General features: G+C 36.3%; 1 pseudogene; it reads left to right on the top strand.

Moving 5' to 3' along the window:
• The first annotated feature begins 5,096 nt into the window (after positions 1 to 5,096).
• On the top strand, positions 5,097 to 5,473 carry LOC147487972 (large ribosomal subunit protein eL32z pseudogene; annotated as a pseudogene).
• The last annotated feature ends 708 nt before the right edge of the window (positions 5,474 to 6,181 follow it).

Raw genomic sequence — 6,181 nt, 5'->3', positions numbered from 1 at the left:
TACGTCCTAAGATGGTAGTGTAGGACGACTTGACATCAATCATACTGAAGCATGTTAAAGTTTTGACCATGTCCTCCTTTTCTCCAATGGAGACTGGTAGTATTACGTCTCCAATGGCATCTGTGTGGTCTCCGTTAAATGCATAGAGTGGTGCATTTGATTCTATCATCACCGAGTCTGGCAGGTGCATGTCCTTGTATGTTTGATAGAAAAGGATGTCGCAGGAGCTACCTGGATCGATGAGGACTCTTTTGACTGTCCACCCGTTGATTTTGATGTACACTACCAGGGCATTATTGTGGGGTAGGCACACCTTGTCTAGAACTTCTTCGGTGAATGAAATTGTGGTTGTTGTTTGAGAGCTGGTAGGAGTGATCACCTCAGCTTTGTGGGAGAGGTGGTAGATTTCTTGTAGTGCTCCTACCCACCATCTCTTTTCACGACCTGAGGTCTCATTATTAGAGGTGTATGTAATCATGTTGATTATCTTTTCCTCGTCGTGGTCGAATGAGTGCTATCTCCTGTTGTGTCTCTACTGACCTGGAGATTTAGATCGTTGGGTTGTTATGCTTCTGCTCCTTCTATGAGCATGTCGTTTATTGCTTCGGCTCCTGCTTCTGTGGCGATTGGCATTCATCTGTGTCGTGGTGTTGGAGTTTGTGGAAATGGCAGTATGGACGTCCTTGGATTGCTATGACTTTGTTGATGTTGGGCTTGAAGTATGGTGTTGTATATATCTTCTTCAGGATATGGTTTGGCATCCTGGAGAAGTTGGAGAATTCTCTTTTGGTGTATGAGGGCTTATGGGAGTTGGCCCTTGTTGTTGTTGTTGTTGCCAGAGTAGTGATTGTTTTCTTTGGGTCCTCGCTTGTTGCTTACTGTGAGGACTTCTTTGCCCTTGTGCTGGGCCATCCATTCTTCATACTTTATGTACATGTCGATTCTGTGGTACAGGTCATCTAAACGTTTTGGCTTGTTGCTAATTAGAGACCTTGCTAGGTCAGAGTCGTCCAAGAGGGCGTTGGTGAATATAGAAGTTGCAAAACTGTCTTTGAGGCCTGGCTCCATTGATAGGAGTTCCTTCTTGAAACGTCATAGGAAAGCGCAGATCGTCTCGCAATGTGCTTGCTTAAGTTGAAACAAGGAGTCCAGATCGGCTTATTTCTTCCTGTTGTGGACGAACTCCGCTGTGAACGACTCAGCCAACTTGTCGAAGTTGCTGATTGAATCTGGGGTGAGCGTGTACAACCAGTCTAGTGCTTCGTCTTTTAAGCTGGCTGGAAAGAGTTTGCACTTCAGATAATCATAGTTTGGAGCGCTGTAGAGTGCAAGGATCTGGCTGAAACGAGCTACGTGCTGGCCTGGACACGAGCTGCCATCTTACAGCGGGAACTTTGGAGATATGAATTATGAGGGAGGCTGCTTGTCCCTGATTTCAATGGTTAATGGTGATGCCTTGTATGACTGGAGCATCTTTAGAGCGATCTGGATCGCCCTAGCTTTGTCGTTTGACTTCTCCAACCTCTAGGCCAAGTCTTCTAGTCGTTAATTGGTGGTGGTGGTGAGTGCTGTGACTACGTTGTGCTCCCTTGCGTCTGGAGTGCCATTGTTGGTGTTGGAAGTTGTTTGCTCGCGCATTGTTTGGTTTTCTTGTTGGAGGGCGATGAACGAATCTTGGAGAGTCTTCATTTGGTCTGCTAAGGCTTGTAGCTGTGCTTCCATGGTGGTTTTTTTTATGACCAGCTTCGTGGGCTTGAGAAAGTAGTTTGTGTGTTTTCTCAAGGAAACGAACCGGCAGACGGCGCCTATGTAGAGGTTTGGTATTTTGGGTCTACGACCTGATGTTTTGTTTGATAGGGAATGGCTGCACTCTTACTTGGGACAAGAGTTGCCTATGTATCAAGTTTCTTGGGCTAAACTTGAATCAAGCCTTACATAGGTCATCTCTCTTTACTTATAGATGTTTGACCTGACCTTCCTTATTTGCTCCAAGCCGTTATCAAGTGTAGATCCATATTTTGTGATATCTTGATAATTTGACATTACTCCTGATGTTACAAAGTAAATGTCTCCTTGATTGGTGCGTTGACTAAGCTCCAGGATTGTGCTAGATGATTTGCTTCCATATATGGCTATAACTGAGCTTTTGAACGACATGAGTCTGGGTCGTTATGCCATACTGATCATGTGGTACGAGCTGATGGAGATACGACCTGGGTTGTGGACACGTGTGTTGTAGTGACATGAATGTAGAATGGAGGGTACTTACATCTACATATTAGATAATCATATTCAAGACACAATGTTTCCATACACACGTGGTTAGGAAAAAGATTATATGAGTAGAGAATCCTCATATTCGATCTTTCATCGATTTATATTTTTTATTTTTTCTTAAAAAAATAATAATCTAGAGATTATTCAACATTTTATATACACTTAACACTGCAACTTAAGTATATACACAGACAATGACAAAATGGAGATTACCCATGCCACCGATTGCATAAGTCGTGTGATCTCTATGGCGATGAAGAAGATAACTGTAGTGATTCCAAATCCTATTCAACCAAAAATTCTAGCAATCAAATATAATCAACAACTTATTCCATAAAAATAAAAATTAAAATTAAATCACTAAAAAATGACTGACAGCGGTCATAATCAACATCGAAAGTTGAACAAAATTTTGTCAACATTTTATGTATGTAATACTTGATGTGTGTTTTATAAATGTGCCCAGATGTTTAGATATTTACAATACAGTTCAAGCTACAAAAAACTAACTCAGTTATTACCTCTTTTTCAGAAACAGTGCTTAATTCAGATTCAGAAGGGATAAACTAGAACCAAGAAATTTGTTGCAGCCCACCATTAAAAAAAAGACCAAACACGTAATCAATACTAAAATCAGCCACCATTGTAGATACTTGCAACCTATAGCAAGAAATAAAGTTCAGGAGAATAAATTTTGGATAAACTATTGTTTTAACCTTTGTACTCTTGGTCAACTAACATTCTCACCCTTGTCATTGACTCCGGCCCAATCCCGGCACTTGGAAACACACGTGGGCATAACCCGATGACTAGGATCGATATTGTGTGTTTAGCGGAAAAAAAATCAAAAAATTACAATAAAGTTGTTTTTTATTATTATTATTTATTTATTTATTTTTTTTCCGCTAAACACACAATATCCTAGTCATCAGGTTATGCCCACGTGTCCACACACGTGTGTTTCCGAGTGCCGGAATTGGGTCGGAGTCATTACAAAGGTGAGAATGTTAGTTAACTAAGAGTATAATGTGTTTTAAGCTATTAATTTTGTACAAAGGGGAGAATGTTAGTTGACCAAGAGTACAAGGGTTAAAACAATAGTTTATCCATAAAATGTTGTAGACAGTACAATTGTCTAGCTTAAACATGAATGAATAGCACTATCCGAAGATGAATATGCTCAACTACGTTATAGCTTTTGTGCTCAATGAGACGCATAACTTCCCCAAATGACGAAGACCATACTTAGCATATCTAAACAGCTAAACCATATCTAATTCTATAGCGATATGATATGTTTGACGAAATCACTACCCGAAGATAATCACATTCCACCTATGCTAAAATCAAGTTTGATGCTTTCATCATTTTTATCAAATAGTAAAACAATCCAAAATAAACCAAAATTAGCATACCAACTTTTCGTAACACTATTAAACGTAACTTATAAAGACTGAAAGGCAGTCCAATTACTACATTAAGTTATAGCTACTCATCACTATAAGGTGTAGGGTAAAAATATAGGCCAAGTGGGACTAAGAGGCACCCAAGTGTTGCTCTACTTGATAAAAAAAAAACACTCATGGAGATAAATGAAAAGTAAAACCACTTCTCACTTGCATAATGGTCAATGCAGGAGAAAGTGCGTCTTTATGCTTCTGATGAATTCTCACAATGGCTCGACAATCTTAATATATGTCATATAGAACCTTGATAGGATATGATACCAGGAGGAAAGGCTACTTGAACTGGAAAGAAGAGATCCATGCCATTTTTATTTCCACATACAATAGAAAATTCACATTTACAAAATCAGTTCCTTTGATATTAGAGTGTCTTTAAAATGATGTAAATGTGCAAAGCCCTTTTTTACCTTCAGTGGTTGTGTATGGACCAAGCGTAGGGTATCCAAAATTAATGTTCGAGCATTTCATATATGCCATTTGTAATACTTATGGTCTGCTGCTCCATTAACCTTTCTCAAAATATAAAAAATAACATCAAAAGTAATTGTCATACAAAACAATGAAATATTAAATTACCTAATTCCATTTAAATAATTGCACAACTATTTGAATCAATAATCTATGTGTTAGTGTATTACTAAATCACCCAAATATATATTGAATTACTACATTTGAAAGTTCAACTCTTTCTCATTATATAAATAATAACCAATTGCAAGCATAAAAAAAAACACTCATCACAATTAAAACAACAGTGATTGAAATTCCAACCTTTTAGCTCGTTTAGGATCAAGTGTCCATAATTCAAACACTTTATTAGGAGCACCTAACCAAACTTAACCCATCAGCGGAATTGCAGTACTGATGCCAAAGCTTTACAACAATCTTCCATTGGCTCACTACTACACCTAGCTTGTTTATATTCATCCGAAAAAAATAACCACTCATTCAGCTGAAACAAAAAATTAAGATACCTAATTGCTAAAAAAATGTAAAATAAATCATCTTTATGTAGAAATGGGACTAATGCTTAAAATAAGTGAATATTAAACAAAAAAGTGGAAAAAAAATGACAAAAGAGAGGGGCTATGTGAAAATTAGGCATTTACTTTAAATCAAAGGTTCATTTCAAGTTCCGATTCAACACAGCTTTTTTCACATCAAACCCAATATGCTGTAAAGCAAGATGCTTTGAAAGTTTTCTTTGTTGACAGAAAACAATTTATATGGGATTCTGGGGAAGAGAATGAAGAAACATTAAATTCATCATATCCTTCGATTGGGGCTGCTTCTGGTTTCCACAGAAGACCCAAAAACCAAACCCTAGATGACCAAATCCACTTTTAAAAAGAAATGGCAGTACCACTTTTGACAAAGAAGATAGTGAAGAAGCATACCAAGAAGTTTATCATATCGGGCCACAGAGTGACCCTAAGATATGTGTCAAGCAAAACTGGAGAAGGCCCAAGGGTATTGATTCTCGGGTCAGAAGAAAGTTCAAGGGAGTTACCCTGATGCCCAACATTGGTTATGGATCAGATAAGAAGACTCGCCATTACTTATCAAATGGCTTCAAGAAATTTTTGGTGCATAATGTCTCAGACCTCGAGATCCTGATGATGCACAATGTGTCCACCAAGAAAAGGAAGGAGATTGTTGAGCGAGCTGCACAGCTTGATATTGTTCTCACAAACAAACTGGCTAGGTTGTGTAGCCAGGAAGATGAATGATCTAGAGAACAACTGTAACACCTCTATTTTTATTAATGTCCAAAATTAATTATTTCACAAATTAAAATTTAATATATTATTGACTATGTCTTAAGTTGACTATTAAATTTAAGTGAATATATATGTTTGACTTTTTGAAAAAAAAAAGAGAAAATAGTTTGTTTAGTTTCAAAATGGCTTAATGGGAAAAATTTTAAGTTTTAAAATAATGTGTAGAGATTTTATTAATAAGGAAACATGGAGAGAAAAATTTTGTAATTTATGGAAGAAAATATAAAAAGACTTTGATGAGAAAGAAAATGTCTACAATTTGTAGAGAGAGAAAAGTTTTTATTTGAAAAGAATGTGTAGAGAATTTGTAAATATGGAAATGTCTTGAGTTTGTTTTAGATCTAAAATAAAGAAGAAGAAAACAAAAAAGAGAAAGAAAAATAAAAGAAGATTAAAAAGAATAAGAGAAAAAAAGAAGAAGAAAGAAAGAAGAAAGGGAGTATTTCTATGCTTAGAGTTTTTCGTTGCTTAGTATTTCTATTGCTTGGTGATATGGATTTTACATGGCATTGATTCTTTTCTATGATTGTTCTTTCGATGGCAACAACAAAAGGTGAGTATATATATATATATATATATATATATATATATATATATATATATATATATATATATATATATATATATATATATATTTTTTTTTTTTTTTTTTTTTTT

The sequence above is a fragment of the Coptis chinensis genome, chromosome 7, assembly GCF_015680905.1.
Source record: "Coptis chinensis isolate HL-2020 chromosome 7, ASM1568090v1, whole genome shotgun sequence".
Classification (NCBI taxonomy): domain Eukaryota; kingdom Viridiplantae; phylum Streptophyta; class Magnoliopsida; order Ranunculales; family Ranunculaceae; genus Coptis; species Coptis chinensis.
This window is presented reverse-complemented; position numbering and strand designations above follow the sequence as displayed.